At 36.6% G+C, this 20278-nt stretch overlaps 1 protein-coding gene across 3 annotated transcripts in view; it reads left to right on the forward strand.

Annotated features, from left to right (window-relative positions):
* Positions 1–7433: 7433 nt before the first annotated feature.
* Positions 7434–20278, forward strand: part of LOC106073018 (uncharacterized) — a 324705-nt gene continuing 311860 nt past the window's right edge. Inside the window, exons 1-2 of one of the 3 annotated variants that reach the window (XM_056033291.1) lie at positions 7440–8011; positions 8364–8673. The gene's annotated coding sequence lies outside the window, so the exon portion shown is untranslated. Of the gene's footprint in view, positions 8674–20278 lie in introns of all 3 variants that reach the window. The other 2 variants (XM_056033292.1, XM_056033290.1) reach the window with 2 other exon arrangements.

Below are 20278 nucleotides of genomic sequence, written 5' to 3' on the forward strand. Positions count from 1 at the left end.
CCCAGCTATTTTGTGACGTGTGAATACTACTTTTTCTCCTCCCCCCCTCTTTTTTTTTCGTAGGGTAATTCTAGTTCGTCTGACTTTCAGAAATAAAAGAGTGATCTTTCCTTTACTTCGTCTTGCGTGTCCAAACTCTTGAGCCATGAAGAGAATTATATATATATAGATTAGCAAAGAAATATTTCTAATAGCATAGATTTATTATTGTTAGTCTAGATCTATTATCCTATACTCTTAAGCGAGCAATTCTTGTATGTATGTATATATATTTATATACATATATATATATAAATTTTATTTCAAAAACGGCTCTAACGATTTTCTTTAAAATTTCAAGGTATGTGCATATTAGTGAGAAAAAAATTCTCAACTCATTGGCCACATCGGGAAAACTCGAGGTCGACCGTTATATCGGTTTGAAAATGCCTCAATATCGAAAAATTAATTTTGGCTAGAATGTTTTATGAATGAAAAATTTCCATGACGTAAACGGGAAAAACGCTGCTTACGTCACTAGGCTTACTGCAGTACACTAAAATATTTCTTTGCAAACAAGAACGAGTTTTAAAGGATCAATAGACCTAATTAAACATTTGCGCACCATCTTATTGTAGATTGATTTATTATAGAACTATGAAAGAAAAGTAATGAAATTAAATGTGCCGATATATGATTAGTTATTGTGTTTTAAGTGCTTAATAAGTTGTTTACACTTTAATTGTGTAGAGCGGTGTAGATACCTTTTACTTTGTTGTTTATTTTGCTGGTGACCTCCAGCTGTCTCGTCCTGAGGCCCCATGCAATCAGGTGCTCTCTTCTATGTCAGCTAAGTCAAGTTTGCGCCATAAGCTGGTCTTTTAAGGGTTTCGGTGTTACGTCGACTATTTTTTAGCTGACCAAAAAAGACTGCCTTTGGCATGCGTTCGTCTGAGATTCGTCTCCCATACAGGATACTGTTCTGTCCAGCGTAACTGTCGGACTTAAAGAATTCCCTCTATACAAAGGCCGCGGATACACATTTGAGACCAAAAGAAAATTTGCTGCCGAGGACAGACGCAGACGCTAAAAGAAAATCTTAATCGAGCACCGCGGACAATGGTTATGCTTGCCCTGGATGTGGCAAGATATGTAGGTCACAGCTGCAATCCTCATTAATTTTCGGACTCTAAGACAAGCCTTATTATTATTATTATTTTGCTGATGAATTATTACCATGTGTTCATGCTTCGGTGTCTACTGTCCTGTACCAAAACAAAGGAAATGGTCATAACACAGCTTCTTTACGCCTTACTTGCTCACACTAAACATGATATCCATCTAGCGGTCAACGACTTTGCGTACACTGCAGCCTCTTTTGATTTAACTATAAACTTCGGTTAAAAGCTTGGAGTTAGGGCCAGGAGAGATCTGAATGGATGGATGTGTAAAAGCAGGCCATAGCACCACTAGGATGGATGGATGGTAAAAGCCGGTATGAACTTCCTATAGTCCGACAGTCAGGCTGGGCAGGGCACGTATCCCGTATGGGTAACGAGCATATTGTTTGGCGTAACAGAGGTGCCCCACGGAAACATTTCTTTAGAAAACTAATGCCATGATTTAAGTCTAATAAGAAAAAATGCGCCATTTTACTTTGTCACTAAGTGCATGTTTTACCCTATAACGTAGAGAAGTTACACTGCAAAGACTTTCTTCCAAGCCAATAATAGTAAGCCTACAATAGTTTTACGCAAAAGATGGATTGTAAAACTATAAGACGGACGTGAGCTGTAGTTTGTCTAGACTGTAGGAGGACTTAAAAGACTTTAAATTTAATCGACATGTACAATTAGGCCTACAATTAGAACTAACAGAACAGATTAGTAGTCTTTATCCGATCGTTCATTTTCGTAATTACAAGAATATTCCCAAAATGATTTCGGGTATATAACCTTCCAAAATTATTTAACAGCGAGGTTCGGCCACCTGGTACAAAAATATTCTCAAAATGACTTCGGGTATATATCCTTCCTTAACAAATTATTCATCCGAGCGAGGCTCGGTCACCTGATATTAAATTTTATTTCATGACTAATCCAAACTAATTGATCACATTAATATAAGCTTTTTTTTTCTAAGTATTTTTTTTATTTATTTTGCTTGTTATGGACTCTTTCTGCGTTAATTACTTTAATTCTTTAGCGGCCACCGAAAGGAGAAAAGACGCTATTAGTTTTGTGTGGCCTGTCTATCCGTCCTTCCCGTTTAGATCTCGTAAACTAGTAAAGTTAGTGAAAATCCGACATCACAATATTTTAGATCATTTAAACTTCTAATGCAACGGCTACTTTTTTTCTTTTCTGGAAGCAAAAAATCTAATTTTTAAAATCATTTATGCGAACAGTTTTTTCATAAAAATACACCACTTTTACAACTATTCACTATTAATAGTAACAAACACTTGAGGCTCTTTATTAGGGGAGGCAACTGTCTACCATATTTTTAATACATTTATGCAAACGGTTGTAGATTTTTTGTCAAAATTTTTAAAATATATTTGTATTGTTAAGTCATGCAAGTTCTGTTATACTAAGTACTATATTTACACAAAAAATGTTTATTATTTTTTTAAAGAGAAAAAATCTATTTATATGTCAGACCAACAATTAATACGTAGTTTTTCAAATTATCGCGTGAACTGCACAATTACAAAGGCCATAGGCTGTATATAACCCTAACCAATGTTTTATTCTTGAAGAATTAGTGATTGGCCCTTAACAAAACAATTAGATCAATTAGATATTTATTATAAGACATCAGTTTGGCCAGGTTCACATCTAACATTCACTTTCACCTATTTTTTGGTCTGCTGGACCGCTGGGGCACCACACGAGATCTGTTAACCTTTTTTTCTCCATTATTTTCTGTCGTTTGTCTTTGATAGAATTTCATTCTGATAATATTGAAAACTGCCTTTTTACCTGCCTGGGTGGACCACTTCGGGGGCCGATTTTCAGTTTGTGTTTCCACACAAACTGTCTTTGCAACATTGTTTAAATAAAATGACAATTTTGTCTAATCTTAGGACATATTTATGAGTTTTCAGGAGATTTTAATAATTTCAGGAGATTGCCAGGACTTGTTCGTATATTTTGCAATTTCAGGAGATTTCCAGGAGCTCCTTGAAAACAAGGAGACCACGGGAGCCCTATTATAGGTTATAATGGTTTAATTTAATAATTAACACCTAGAAATAGCACGAGGCTATGAAAGTTTTGGGCCCACTGCGGCCGCATAGGTTGCAGTGGCCTAAGGCCGGCCCTGATGATATCCAGCTCGAGTTCAACGAGTTTTCATTACGCTGCCGCCTCTTTTGGTTTACCTATAAACCTCGGTAAAACGAAAGTCATGTTCCAGAAGTCACACAATAAAACCTACTCAGCCCAAAGATTACAGCACATAGACATCCCTTGTCAGACCTTTAGATGTGGACCGCCACCTAACATCCGACACAATCTGTCTGAGTTAGTTGTGGGTCTCAGTTCCCACCGATCCTGCCACTCTCGATAGGTGGCAGAGGCAATACTCTGTTTCAGGTTGGAGCAGGGAATTTAGGTTCCTGACACCGCTTGATTTAGGGCTCTCTTTGCTTCTCTGTCTGCCGGATCCAGATGAAGGTGACATCCAAATGGTCAGCTGTTATTTGGTCTAAAACTATTCTAATCGCCATGTACAATTGCATTGAGAACTAACAGAACGATAAAGCAACTCTTCACATTTATAGTTTTTACCCGATCATTCATTTTCGTAATTACAAAAATATTCCTAAAATGACCTTAAAAAATTATTCTTCCCAGCGAGGCTCGGTTACCTGGTACTTTATTTTTAAACCAGCAATTTTTTAAATCAGTATTTAGTATGTATTTCATTTTCTATAATTTTTTTAAGATGGCTTTATTAAAACCCCAGAGATCATCAACAGGTTGGTTGCCTTTTTCTGATAAGAATGTTGAAAGTTTTATGCAGCTTAGTGTGTTGTGTTAGATGCAGCTTGGTAGTTGTGTTAGATGCAGCTTGGTAGTTGTGTTAGATGCAGCTTAGTAGTTGTGTTAGATGCAGCTTGGTAGTTGTGTTAGGTGCAGCTTGGTAGTTGTGTTAGATGCAGCTTGGTAGTTGTGTTAGATGCAGCTTGGTAGTTGTGTTAGATGCAGCTTGGTAGTTGTGTTAGATGCAGCTTGGTAGTTGTGTTAGATGCAGCTTGGTAGTTGTGTTAGATGCAGCTTGGTAGTTGTGTTAGATGCAGCTTGGTAGTTGTGTTAGATGCAGCTTGGTAGTTGTGTTAGATGCAGCTTGGTAGTTGTGTTAGATGCAGCTTGGTAGTTGTGTTAGATGCAGCTTGGTAGTTGTGTTAGATGCAGCTTGGTAGTTGTGTTAGATGCAGCTTGGTAGTTGTGTTAGATGCAGCTTGGTAGTTGTGTTAGATGCAGCTTGGTAGTTGTGTTAGATGCAGCTTAGTGTGTTGTGTTAGATGCAGCTTGGTAGTTGTGTTAGGTGCAGCTTGGTAGTTGTGTTAGATGCAGCTTGGTAGTTGTGTTAGATGCAGCTTGGTAGTTGTGTTAGATGCAGCTTGGTAGTTGTGTTAGATGCAGCTTGGTAGTTGTGTTAGATGCAGCTTGGTAGTTGTGTTAGATGCAGCTTGGTAGTTGTGTTAGATGCAGCTTAGTGTGTTGTGTTAGATGCAGCTTGGTAGTTGTGTTAGGTGCAGCTTGGTAGTTGTGTTAGGTGCAGCTTGGTAGTTGTGTTAGGTGCAGCTTGGTAGTTGTGTTAGGTGCAGCTTGGTAGTTGTGTTAGGTGCAGCTTGGTAGTTGTGTTAGGTGCAGCTTGGTAGTTGTGTTAGGTGCAGCTTAGTAGTTGTGTTAGGTGCAGCTTGGTAGTTGTGTTAGGTGCAGCTTGGTAGTTGTGTTAGGTGCAGCTTGGTAGTTGTGTTAGGTGCAGCTTGGTAGTTGTGTTAGATGCAGCTTGGTAGTTGTGTTAGGTGCAGCTTGGTAGTTGTGTTAGGTGCAGCTTGGTAGTTGTGTTAGGTGCAGCTTGGTAGTTGTGTTAGGTGCAGCTTGGTAGTTGTGTTAGATGCAGCTTGGTAGTTGTGTTAGATGCAGCTTGGTAGTTGTGTTAGATGCAGCTTGGTAGTTGTGTTAGATGCAGCTTAGTATGTTGTGTTAGATGCAGCTTGGTAGTTGTGTTAGGTGCAGCTTGGTAGTTGTGTTAGGTGCAGCTTGGTAGTTGTGTTAGATGCAGCTTGGTAGTTGTGTTAGATGCAGCTTGGTAGTTGTGTTAGATGCAGCTTGGTAGTTGTGTTAGATGCAGCTTGGTAGTTGTGTTAGATGCAGCTTGGTAGTTGTGTTAGATGCAGCTTAGTGTGTTGTGTTAGATGCAGCTTGGTAGTTGTGTTAGGTGCAGCTTGGTAGTTGTGTTAGGTGCAGCTTGGTAGTTGTGTTAGGTGCAGCTTGGTAGTTGTGTTAGGTGCAGCTTGGTAGTTGTGTTAGGTGCAGCTTGGTAGTTGTGTTAGGTGCAGCTTGGTAGTTGTGTTAGATGCAGCTTGGTAGTTGTGTTAGATGCAGCTTGGTAGTTGTGTTAGGTGCAGCTTGGTAGTTGTGTTAGATGCAGCTTAGTGTGTTGTGTTAGATGCAGCTTGGTAGTTGTGTTAGGTGCAGCTTGGTAGTTGTGTTAGGTGCAGCTTGGTAGTTGTGTTAGGTGCAGCTTGGTAGTTGTGTTAGATGCAGCTTGGTAGTTGTGTTAGATGCAGCTTGGTAGTTGTGTTAGATGCAGCTTGGTAGTTGTGTTAGATGCAGCTTGGTAGTTGTGTTAGATGCAGCTTGGTAGTTGTGTTAGATGCAGCTTGGTAGTTGTGTTAGATGCAGCTTGGTAATTGTGTTAGATGCAGCTTAGTGTGTTTTGTTAGATGCAGCTTGGTAGTTGTGTTAGATGCAGCTTGGTAGTTGTGTTAGATGCAGCTTGGTTGTTGTGTTAGGTGCAGCTTGGTAGTTGTGTTAGGTGCAGCTTGGTAGTTGTGTTAGGTGCAGCTTGGTAGTTGTGTTAGATGCAGCTTGGTAGTTGTGTTAGGTGCAGCTTGGTAGTTGTGTTAGATGCAGCTTGGTAGTTGTGTTAGATGCAGCTTGGTAGTTGTGTTAGATGCAGCTTGGTAGTTGTGTTAGATGCAGCTTGGTAGTTGTGTTAGATGCAGCTTGGTGTATATTTCAATAGGCGTTTTGTATTGGTTACTGCTTTTATTTGAATGTGTATTTTAACAGATTATTTGATAATTTACTAATCCGGGTGTGTTAGTTGGAAATAGAGCTAATATGTTATTTAGTATAGTTTTTTTTTAATAATTAGATCTAAATTTAAATTGTGTAATGTTTCTATAAACAGTTCATTAATATCTTTAAGGTTTTGATGGTGATCTATGGTAAATGATTTCCAATCAATATCGAGGAGGTTGAAGTCACCCATAATTTAAAAAAAAAACTGCATTTTTATTTGCTTGCAGAGACCAAAGGCAGTCGTTGTACCTGGGCTTAGCAAGCTACAAAATAGAATCAAATCGGATTTTCAAGAGCGTTTCTAGTGTTTGAGCTGTAAACGTGACGAGTTAACTCAATGATTAGCGGCTTTTTTCTCTACGGTCATGACCTGTAGAAAAACGAAATGTATTTGTGTTGCCATTATTATTTTTTAACTATTAATATCAACTGCAAAATACATCAAACATCCAACACTAAGTTTTACTTCAGGCTAAGACATCTAATTTCTTCACTACACAGGAAATGTCGCCTTCATTTTGTGTTGCATTACTTCTTGCTAAACACAAATCTAAAACTGTTCTTTCCTTGCACAAATTAAATACATTACCAAATATAAAACCTCTACAAAGTCAAACTACCAACAAATACAGTAGTTCTCATATAAAGCACAAACTATTACATAGTACTTGACTTCATCTACAAAGTCAAACAATTGCACAACACATCTGCGTCTGTATCAAGCAATTCATCCAGTTCATGTTATCTCGAGGCTAGTGCCAAATTAATTTGTTAGAATGAATGTCAAGTTACTGGTTTCTGACAGAATTATCTGTGCCATAGAGCAGACAACTATTGATCAGCTCAATTGGGATTAATCTATTACTTTACATTGGAGTACAATTTGTTCGATCAGACTCCCACCCACTCGCACACAGCTCTAGTTAAGAAACCAACACAACAAAACACTAGATATATGTCACAGAGAGTTCGCTGCTATCTACCATGCATTTGAAGATCTAAGAAGCACACAGGCAATCACACATACACACACACACACACGAAAAGAGAAAAAAGGTTGAGTGAGAAAGAAAGACGAGAAAAAGTTTGAGAGAAGAGAAAATGAGAGAAACGGAGATAGATAGATAGAGAGAGAGAGAGAGAGAGAGAGAATGTAATTTAAAACTATATTTACAGAGACGTGACTTGGTATTTTAAGAGAGATGCTTTTGTGTGTGCGGATATTTCGAACCGACGTTAGAATGTACTCACATCACACATGAAAGGAGACCAACAAGGATAAAGGCGTTGTACCACGGGGTCTGAAGTCGCGAGTAGCGTGGCCACCGTTCAATGGCAGTCACATCAGCCATAGGCTTTTGTGAGTAAACGGGTGGGAGTGAAAGAGAGAGGGAGAGAAAGAGGGGAGAGAGTGAGGCGTAGAGGGTAGAACGAGGTATGATAAGGTGGGTCACTCTGCGAGGGTGGCTGTGAGAGATGTGGGCGGTGCCCTCTATACATTGTTAGGTCTCTTACAGGCAGGGACACTTGTTTAGACTTCAATTATTGATAGCATTCTGAAAGTTTGCCTGTCATCTGCTGGCAGTCAATGTTGACAATACAAAGTGATTTAGAAATATTGACCAGCCAACGTTAACGCGCTCAACAAGTCAAACGTGGAGCTAATAAGCTGGATAGTCCGTCGAGTTCTTCACACCGAGAGAACAAAAGTAAGCCTTATACAATACAAGAAGAGATGTGTTACTTAGAGAAACAATTTAGCTAGTGTCACGTGACTGTGTGGTGGATATTTCAAGGACATTTAAAAAGTTCAACTATTAGGTGCTATAGGGTTCAGTCAATAGAAATGAACAAGCACAAATTATAATAAAGCAGTAATGAACATCATTGAAGACAACAAAAGTAAAAGTTATTGCAAATAAGTTCTTTGCATTAGATTAGGTCGTCCTAGATTAGGCTGTTATTTATAAGATCAAATAATATAGACTGAGCACAGAAAACCTTTAATTCTACCGCTGATTATATTTAAAGTGGGACTAAATGACGTCATATTCCAAACAGGACTAAAACATTCAGTACATCACTAGACTCAAGAGAACTAGGCAAGACATCACTAGACTCAAAGAGAACTAGGCAAGACATCACTAGACTCAAGAGAACTAAGCAAGACATCATTAGACTCAAGAGAACTAGGCAAGACATCACTAGACTCAAGAGAACTAGGCAAGACATCACTAGACTCAAGAGAACTAGGCAAGACATCACTAGACTCATTATTACGAGAACTTCACAGAATCATTGAGTTGACGAATTAGTTTCATTGGCAGAGTTTTCAATGGCTGCTGCATAGCTGAAAGTGTTTTTTCTCCATGTATGTATTCATACTAAGTGTTGTTGTTGATGTTGTTGTTGTTGATGTTGATTTCTTTGTGACATCCAAATGTAATATTTGAATGATAATTATGTTGACATTTGTTTGTTCATTGTGCACACACACACTGTCAGCTGCGATTTTGTCTACTAAATTTTGGTTCTGGGGAACATGCTTTTTAGTTTTTAAATATCCTAATGATAACAAACTAAAGTACATTCAGGATCATATCTGGTATTGAAACCAGGTGTTAACTGTTCTAAGCTGGTCTATACTTTTCTAAGCTAGATGTATGCCTCTAGTTTAGAAACCAAATTGTCATCATTGAAAATAAACATAAACTAGATGTATGCCTCTAGTTTAGAAAACCAATTCTCACAACTGAAATAATTCAAAATATAAATCCAAATAGACGTGTAATGTTCTAAACTAGATGTACAAACTAAATGTACACTAATTAAAACTGGATGTACACTGTTCTAAACTAGATGTACACTCTTCTTAACTAGATGTACACTCTTCTTAACTAGATGTACACTGTTCTTAACTAGATGTACACTCTTCTTAACTAGATGTACACTCTTCTTAACTAGATGTATAGTTTGAGGTGGTACAGTAGCCAGCTAGTACAGACTAAGATTTGATTCATTAAAGTGTTTATTCAGAAAGTTTGTATGTCCTAATTCAAACCATAGGACGACAAGGGACGACAGCGGGAAAGATTCGAACTCTGGATTATAGTGAAGTTTTCATGAACGCATACCAGTTAATTTGATCATATTTAACAAAAGGTTGAAAAATTCCCTCCCAAAACATTTTGTTTGACATTTTAGGTTTAGTGACTCTATAATTTTATAATATGGCTTCTTCGGTCTCGGAAGACAATGATGAGCCAGTGGTTTTGGTTTCGTCTTGAGACGGGGCAGAATCTGGTGTGTATTTTTCCACAGTTCGTGCATGTGAATGCATCTGTTCTAAGGCAAGGTGATGGAACAGCTTTCTTTTTCTTTTCTCGTGACTAAGGCCTTCCTTTCTTTTGCTCTCAGCCAGGATCGTAGCAGCACACACACAATCTGTCTCCATGCACTCCGGTCTTGGGCTATTTCCTCCCACATACTTTCATTGATTCCTGTGGTTCTCATGTCTCACTTTCAAACATATCTCTAGGTTAGTCTTGGGAAGCCCTCGATTCTGACACCCTCCACAAGCTCTTACTTACTTAGGTCCTCCCGCGCCGTTCGGCGCATTGGGCGGCAAGCTGTCTCCTTAAAGATCTGTCACTGGCAATGTCTGAAGCCTCCTCCCACCTGGTGTCCACTGTTCTGAGGTCCTCCATGATGGTGTGTCGCCAAGTAATACGAGGACGTCCCTGTTTGCGCTTTCCTCGTTTTGGCTTCCATGTTATCGCAACTCTTGGTGTGCGTAGTTCATTTTGACGTAGAACATGTCCCGCAAACCTCATGCGACGCTCAGTCACAACCTCACTAAGTGTTCGACTTCCAGTTCGGCATAGGATTTCCTTGTTTGAGACCCGATCTGTGTAACTGACTCCCAAAATCCGTCTCAGCCATCTCTGTTGAGCCACATTTAGTCTTTTCTCAGCACATAAGATATCTTTCGGGATTCTACCTTCTGGCATGACATGTCCGAGCCAGCGTAGTTTTCTCTGTGTCAGGGGAGCATAGATAATGTGCATATTGGCCAATTTAAAACGTCCTGATTGGAGACATGATCCCTCCAAGACATGCACATAATGTGTCTCAAGCAGCGCAATTGGAAACTCTTCAATCTGTGCTTATGGTACATGTATGTTGACTCTACTATCAAATAAATAAAGTATTTAATATATTTGAGTTGCTGTCACCCAATAGATATAAAACATATTTGAGTTGGTGTCGCTTAATGGATGTTATAAAACACCTGAGTTGGTGTCACCTAATTGAGAGTACTGTTTTACTGATTATTAGTTTTTATTTAGATTAGTGCTATTTTATTTTCCTTTTACCAATGATGTTGAATGTCCAAACAAAGCTAATGCTCCTAGTTCGAGTGGTCCCGAAAGAAGAAAGGTTGCAATGTGTCTATCCGACCTCCACGTGTAGATCTCAACAGCTAGAAAAGAGAAAATTCGATTTTAAAGTTTCAATGCAACGGCCTCGTTCTTCTACGTTTTCTTTTGAAACTGAAATATGTCATTTTGTGTTCATTACAAATACCCTAGTTTAAAATTACTTACTATTTGAGAGTCGCAAGGTGGCAAAGCACTTATGTACCGAGGGGTTAGGGCGAAGACTGGAATTTTGAATTTTGAGATTTTTTAGGCTTAGTGTTGCCAACTCTAATGGGTAGCAGACGTTAGTCCGGGAAAAGTAAAGGTTGCTGATTGTTGTGCTGGTCACATGACACCCTCGTAAACCATGAGCCGCAGAAGCAGATGACCTTTACATCATCTACCCTATAGATCACAGTCTGAAAAGGAAAATTTGTACTATTAGAGACCTGATAGTAAAAACCTGGTTAGATTGTAAATGGAAACATCTCTGTAGAGTATCTTTTAAAAGCAATCATTGCATTCCATAAGTAGCAGAAGTTCACATTCCATAAGTAGCAGAAGTTCACATTCCATAAGTAGCAGAAGTTCACATTCCATAAGTAGCAGAAGTTCACATTCCATAAGTAGCAGAAGTTCACATTCCATAAGTAGCAGAAGTTCACATTCCATAAGTAGCAGAAGTTCACATTCCATAAGTAGCAGAAGTTCACATTCCATAAGTAGCAGAAGTTCACATTCCATAAGTAGCAGAAGTTCACATTCCATAAGTAGCAGAAGTTCACATTCCATAAGTAGCAGAAGTTCACATTCCATAAGTAGCAGAAGTTCACATTCCATTATACTGTCACTACTTCAAAAGTAAAGCACGAAACGTTGAATTCAATAATTTCCTTTCCTCCCAACTCTAATGGGTAGCAGACATAAGATTTGGGAAAGTACGGGTAGCTGGTTGTTAGGCTGGCCACCCTCGTTACATCATCTACTATGTAGATCACAAGATCTGAAAGAAGAAACTAATTTGACATTTGTCATTTTCGAAATGTCTTCACACTTTTAACAAAAAAGTCTAGGTTTGACAACGTACCTATATAACAAAAGAGTTTAAGTTTGACAACGTACCTATCTAAAAAAAAAAAGTTTAAGTTTGACAACGTACCTATATAACAGAGTTTAGATTTGACAATTTACCTATATAACAAAAGAGTTTAGGTTGACAATGTACAAATTAGTTTTGGCTTCAAACTTCAAACTAACTGATAGAGTTCAATGAAAGGTCAGTGTTAAGAAACTTTGTTCCCTTTTTTTTTGCTCCTTTACTTTGAATGATTGAAGAATACAAATATCAAAAGTGCTAGAAAACATTGAACTTTGAGACTTCATTTCATAGTTTTATTTCGAATTTCTATTATTACTTAAAAGGGACTTGGTCAAACACATTGGAATACTTTACTATAGCCTCAAGACTTCCCCGCCATTGTTACCTTTAGAGTTTAGAGTAGAGACTTATTCTTCAACACTTTGTATTCAATGTACATGTCGCACTCGTATTCATCTCTTGTATACAGAGATCAAGTGTTCTACTTTCTGTTTTCAATGCATTACCAATGTTAAACCGTGATGTATACATCACTAAATCTTTGTTAAACCTTCATGGTTAAACCCTGACTGTACTGTACAATACTGAAAATACAGTTTCTAAAGATTGACATTTCCAAACCATATAGCCCTGAATATTTTTTTTAATCGATGACTTTGGTTGCTAATAAATAATGTCTTCTTTCTGAGATTTTAATTGAAAACTTGTTGAAGCTATTTAGATCCTCTAGTGTTGGCCTTGACCTTTGGGAGTTGACAGGTTGAACATTTGGTTGAAACAATGGCTGGGTAAAGAAGGCGAGAGAGAAATAGGAATTGAGAGAGAGAGAGAGAGAGAGAGAGAGAGAGAGAGAGAGTAAAGTTTAGTGTACAGACAAAAATTCTAACTGATGTAAAATAAAATAATTTCTAATCCCATATTTCGACGCCACCACATTCTAAAGTTTTTAAATTAAAACTTTCCAATCAAAATAATAATTTTAAATTTAAATTATTGTTTGTTTAAAACGCAAAACTAATTGGAAATATCTTTAAGAAAAAAATCCTTAGCTTGAAGTTATTCAGTATAAGACAATTTTATAAATAAATATTTTTCAAAAGCTTTGAGATTTTGTCCTTCTAAATTTAGAAATAAAATTGTAGTTTCTTCCGATTCTGCTTCAGACAATGTGTGAAAGTAATCTCTCGGTAAAAATGAAAATCAATTGTTTCACCTTTTTATTGTTCATCTCGCCTAGTTCGTTATGACTAGATGACTGTAATACACAAGTGACTAAGATTTAGTCTCAAGTCAGCCTCTATAAATAGAAACAGCTAATATGAATATGTTTGCAGTCGGAAGCGTTCAATATGGAGCGTTCATTTCATTCCGTTTGTTAGATACAAAAATAATCAGTTCAACGCAAAGGTTATTTTTTTTATTAGGAAAACATCAATAGAGTCCCTGCCCTTTATTTGATTGCCAGCATCAGAAATGCATTAAGTATATTTCTAACAGCCAATCAGGCGAGTTGCAGTATTTAATTTAGCGATATTTAGAGGAATTATTTAGTCACACACACACACACATGTCTAGGTGTAGACTAGAAGTAGTTAAATGAATTATTTAGTCACACACACACATGTCTAGATGTAGACTAGAAGTAGTTAAATGAATTATTTAGTCACACACACACACACATGTCTAGGTGTAGACTAGAAGTAGTTAAATGAATTATTTAGTCACACACACACACACACATGTCTAGGTGTAGACTAGAAGTAGTTAAATGAATTATTTAGTCACACACACATGTCTAGGTGTAGACTAGAAGTAGTTAAATGAATTATTTAGTCACACACACACATGACTAGGTGTAGACTAGAAGTAGTTAAATGAATTATTTAGTCACACACACACATGTCTAGGTGTAGACTAGAAGTAGTTAAATGAATTATTTAGTCACACACACACATGTCTAGGTGTAGACTAGAAGTAGTTAAATGAATTATTTAGTCACACACACACATGACTAGGTGTAGACTAGAAGTAGTTAAATGAATTATTTAGTCACACACACACATGTCTAGGTGTAGACTAGAAGTAGTTAAATGAATTATTTAGTCACACACACACATGTCTAGGTGTAGACTAGAAGTAGTTAAATGAATTATTTAGTCACACACACACACACACATGTCTAGGTGTAGACTAGAAGTAGTTAAATGAATTATTTAGTCACACACACACACACACATGTCTAGGTGTAGACTAGAAGTAGTTAAATGAATTATTTAGTCACACACACACATGACTAAATGTAGACTAGAAGTAGTTAAATGAATTATTTAGTCACACACACATGTCTAGGTGTAGACTAGAAGTAGTTAAATGAATTATTTAGTCACACACACATGACTAGGTGTAGACTAGAAGTAGTTAAATGAATTATTTAGTCACACACACACATGTCTAGGTGTAGACTAGAAGTAGTTAAATGAATTATTTAGTCACACACACACATGTCTAGGTGTAGACTAGAAGTAGTTAAATGAATTATTTAGTCACACACACACATGACTAGGTGTAGACTAGAAGTAGTTAAATGAATTATTTAGTCACACACACACATGTCTAGGTGTAGACTAGAAGTAGTTAAATGAATTATTTAGTCACACACACACATGTCTAGGTGTAGACTAGAAGTAGTTAAATGAATTATTTAGTCACACACACACATGACTAGGTGTAGACTAGAAGTAGTTAAATGAATTATTTAGTCACACACACACATGTCTAGGTGTAGACTAGAAGTAGTTAAATGAATTATTTAGTCACACACACACATGTCTAGGTGTAGACTAGAAGTAGTTAAATGAATTATTTAGTCACACACACACACACATGTCTAGGTGTAGACTAGAAGTAGTTAAATGAATTATTTAGTCACACACACACATGACTAAATGTAGACTAGAAAAAGTTAAATGAATTATTTAGTCACACACACACATGACTAAATGTAGACTAGAAAAAGTTAAATGAATTATTTAGTCACACACACACATGTCTAGGTGTAGACTAGAAGTAGTTAAATGAATTATTTAGTCACACACACACACACATGTCTAGGTGTAGACTAGAAGTAGTTAAATGAATTATTTAGTCACACACACACACACATGTCTAGGTGTAGACTAGAAGTAGTTAAATGAATTATTTAGTCACACACACACACACATGTCTAGGTGTAGACTAGAAGTAGTTAAATGAATTATTTAGTCACACACACACATGACTAGGTGTAGACTAGAAGTAGTTAAATGAATTATTTAGTCACACACACACATGTCTAGGTGTAGACTAGAAGTAGTTAAATGAATTATTTAGTCACACACACACACATGTCTAGGTGTAGACTAGAAGTAGTTAAATGAATTATTTAGTCACACACACACATGTCTAGGTGTAGACTAGAAGTAGTTAAATGAATTATTTAGTCACACACACACACACACACATGTCTAGGTGTAGACTAGAAGTAGTTAAATGAATTATTTAGTCACACACACACATGTCTAGGTGTAGACTAGAAGTAGTTAAATGAATTATTTAGTCACACACACACATGTCTAGATGTAGACTAGAAGTAGTTAAATGAATTATTTAGTCACACACACACACACATGTCTAGGTGTAGACTAGAAGTAGTTAAATGAATTATTTAGTCACACACACACATGACTAGATGTAGACTAGAAGTAGTTAAATGAATTATTTAGTCACACACACACATGTCTAGGTGTAGACTAGAAGTAGTTAAATGAATTATTTAGTCACACACACACACACATGTCTAGGTGTAGACTAGAAGTATTTAGATGAATTATGTAGTCACACACACACATGTCTAGGTGTAGACTAGAAGTAGTTAAATGAATTATTTAGTCACACACACACACACACATGTCAAGGTGTAGACTAGAAGTAGTTAAATGAATTATGTAGTCACACACACACATGTCTAGGTGTAGACTAGAAGTAGTTAAATGAATTATTTAGTCACACACACACACACACACATGTCTAGGTGTAGACTAGAAGTAGTTAAATGAATTATGTAGTCACACACACACATGTCTAGGTGTAGACTAGAAGTAGTTAAATGAATTATTTAGTCACACACACACACACACATGTCTAGGTGTAGACTAGAAGTAGTTAAATGAATTATTTAGTCACACACACATGTCTAGGTGTAGACTAGAAGTAGTTAAATGAATTATTTAGTCACACACACACACACATGTCTAGGTGTAGACTAGAAGTAGTTAAATGAATTATGTAGTCACACACACACATGTCTAGGTGTAGACTAGAAGTAGTTAAATGAATTATTTAGTCACACACACACACACATGTCTAGGTGTAGACTAGAAGTAGTTAAATGAATTATTTAGTCACACACACACACACATGTCTAGGTGTAGACTAGAAGTAGTTAAATGAATTATTTAGTCACACACACACATGACTAGATGTAGACTAGAAGTAGTTAAATGAATTATTTAGTCACACACACACATGTCTAGGTGTAGACTAGAAGTAGTTAAATGAATTATTTAGTCACACACACACACACATGTCTAGGTGTAGACTAGAAGTAGTTAAATGAATTATTTAGTCACACACACACATGACTAGGTGTAGACTAGAAGTAGTTAAATGAATTATTTAGTCACACACACACATGTCTAGGTGTAGACTAGAAGTAGTTAAATGAATTATTTAGTCACACACACACACATGTCTAGGTGTATACTAGAAGTAGTTAAATGAATTATTTAGTCACACACACATGTCTAGGTGTAGACTAGAAGTAGTTAAATGAATTATTTAGTCACACACACACACACACACATGTCTAGGTGTAGACTAGAAGTAGTTAAATGAATTATTTAGTCACACACACACATGACTAGATGTAGACTAGAAGTAGTTAAATGAATTATTTAGTCACACACACACATGTCTAGGTGTAGACTAGAAGTAGTTAAATGAATTATTTAGTCACACACACACACACATGTCTAGGTGTAGACTAGAAGTAGTTAAATGAATTATTTAGTCACACACACACATGACTAGGTGTAGACTAGAAGTAGTTAAATGAATTATTTAGTCACACACACACATGTCTAGGTGTAGACTAGAAGTAGTTAAATGAATTATTTAGTCACACACACACACATGTCTAGGTGTATACTAGAAGTAGTTAAATGAATTATTTAGTCACACACACACATGTCTAGGTGTAGACTAGAAGTAGTTAAATGAATTATTTAGTCACACACACACACACACACATGTCTAGGTGTAGACTAGAAGTAGTTAAATGAATTATTTAGTCACACACACACATGTCTAGGTGTAGACTAGAAGTAGTTAAATGAATTATTTAGTCACACACACACACATGTCTAGATGTAGACTAGAAGTAGTTAAATGAATTATTTAGTCACACACACACACACACATGTCTAGGTGTAGACTAGAAGTAGTTAAATGAATTATTTAGTCACACACACACATGACTAGATGTAGACTAGAAGTAGTTAAATGAATTATTTAGTCACACACACACATGTCTAGGTGTAGACTAGAAGTAGTTAAATGAATTATTTAGTCACACACACACACACATGTCTAGGTGTAGACTAGAAGTATTTAGATGAATTATGTAGTCACACACACACATGTCTAGGTGTAGACTAGAAGTAGTTAAATGAATTATTTAGTCACACACACACACACACATGTCTAGGTGTAGACTAGAAGTAGGTTAAATGAATTATATAGTCACACACACATGTCTAGGTGTAGACTAGAAGTAGTTAAATGAATTATTTAGTCACACACACACACACACATGTCTAGGTGTAGACTAGAAGTAGTTAAATGAATTATGTAGTCACACACACACATGTCTAGGTGTAGACTAGAAGTAGTTAAATGAATTATTTAGTCACACACACACACACACATGTCTAGGTGTAGACTAGAAGTAGTTAAATGAATTATTTAGTCACACACACATGTCTAGGTGTAGACTAGAAGTAGTTAAATGAATTTTTTAGTCACACACACACACACATGTCTAGGTGTAGACTAGAAGTAGTTAAATGAATTATGTAGTCACACACACACATGTCTAGGTGTAGACTAGAAGTAGTTAAATGAATTATTTAGTCACACACACACACACATGTCTAGGTGTAGACTAGAAGTAGTTAAATGAATTATTAAGTCACACACACACACATGTCTAGGTGTAGACTAGAAGTATTTAGATAAATTATTTAGTCACACACACACACACACACATGTCTAGGTGTAGACTAGAAGTAGTTAAATGAATTATTTAGTCACACACACACACACATGTCTAGGTGTAGACTAGAAGTAGTTAAATGAATTATTTAGTCACACACACACACACACATGTCTAGGTGTAGACTAGAAGTAGTTAAATGAATTATTTAGTCACACACACACATGTCTAGGTGTAGACTAGAAGTAGTTAAATGAATTATTTAGTCACACACACACACACATGTCTAGGTGTAGACTAGAAGTAGTTAAATGAATTATGTAGTCACACACACACATGTCTAGGTGTAGACTAGAAGTAGTTAAATGAATTATTTAGTCACACACACACATGTCTAGGTGTAGACTAGAAGTAGTTAAATGAATTATTTAGTCACACACACTCACACATGTCTAGGTGTAGACTAGAAGTAGTTAAATCAATTATTTAGTCACACACACACACACACACACATGTCTAGGTGTAGACTAGAAGTAGTTAAATGAATTATTTAGTCACACACACACACACACACATGTCTAGGTGTAGACTAGAAGTAGTTAAATGAATTATTTAGTCACACACACACATGTCTAGGTGTAGACTAGAAGTAGTTAAATGAATTATTTAGTCACACACACACACTCACACATGTCTAGGTGTAGACTAGAAGTAGTTAAATGAATTATTTAGTCACACACACACATGTCTAGATGTAGACTAGAAGTAGTTAAATGAATTATTTAGTCACACACACACATGTCTAGGTGTAGACTAGAAGTAGTTAAATGAATTATTTAGTCACACACACACACACACACATGTCTAGGTGTAGACTAGAAGTAGTTAAATGAATTATTTAGTCACACACACACACACACACACATGTCTAGGTGTAGACTAGAAGTAGTTAAATGAATTATTTAGTCACACAAACACATGTCTAGGTGTAGACTAGAAGTAGTTAAATGAATTATTTAGTCACACACACACATGTCTAGGTGTAGACTAGAAGTAGTTAAATGAATTATTTAGTCACACACACTCACACATGTCTAGGTGTAGACTAGAAGTAGTTAAATGAATTATGTAGTCACACACACACATGTCTAGGTGTAGACTAGAAGTAGTTAAATGAATTATTTAGTCACACACACACACACACATGTCTAGGTGTAGACTAGAAGTAGTTAAATGAATTATTTAGTCACACACACATGTCTAGGTGTAGACTAGAAGTAGTTAAATGAATTATTTAGTCACACACACTCACACATGTCTAGGTGTAGACTAGAAGTAGTTAAATGAATTATTTAGTCACACACACACACACACACACATGTCTAGGTGTAGACTAGAAGTAGTTAAATGAATTATTTAGTCACACACACACACACACATGTCTAGGTGTAGACTAGAAGTAGTTAAATGAATTATTTAGTCACACACACTCACACATGTCTAGGTGTAGACTAGAAGTAGTTAAATGAATTATGTAGTCACACACACACATGTCTAGGTGTAGACTAGAAGTAGTTAAATGAATTATGTAGTCACACACACACATGTCTAGGTGTAGACTAGAAGTAGTTAAATGAATTATTTAGTCACACACACACACACACACATGTCTAGGTGTAGACTAGAAGTAGTTAAATGAATTATTTAGTCACACACACGCATACACATGACTAGGTGTAGACTAGAAGTAGTTAAATGAATTATTTAGTCACACACACATATACACATGACTAGGTGTAGACTAGAAGTAGTTAAATGAATTATTTAGTCACACACATACACATGACTAGGTGTAGACTAGAAGTAGTTAAATGAATTATTTAGTCACACACACTCACACATGTCTAGGTGTAGACTAGAAGTAGTTAAATGTCTAGGTGTAGACTAGATGGCTGCCTGGTCGTGCGGTTTGTGCGCTGGACTGTCGTTCGGATTTATCGACCGTCGAGGATTCAAACCCTGCCCGCTCCCATCCCCCGTCGTCCTGCGGGAGGTTTGGACTACGAAGTAAACTATCTTCAACTCTGAAGGAACATCCGAAACATGTAAAACAAACAAAACAATTTAGTCACACACACACACATGT

This window comes from Biomphalaria glabrata, chromosome 6 (assembly GCF_947242115.1).
Source record: "Biomphalaria glabrata chromosome 6, xgBioGlab47.1, whole genome shotgun sequence".
NCBI lineage: Eukaryota > Metazoa > Mollusca > Gastropoda > Planorbidae > Biomphalaria > Biomphalaria glabrata.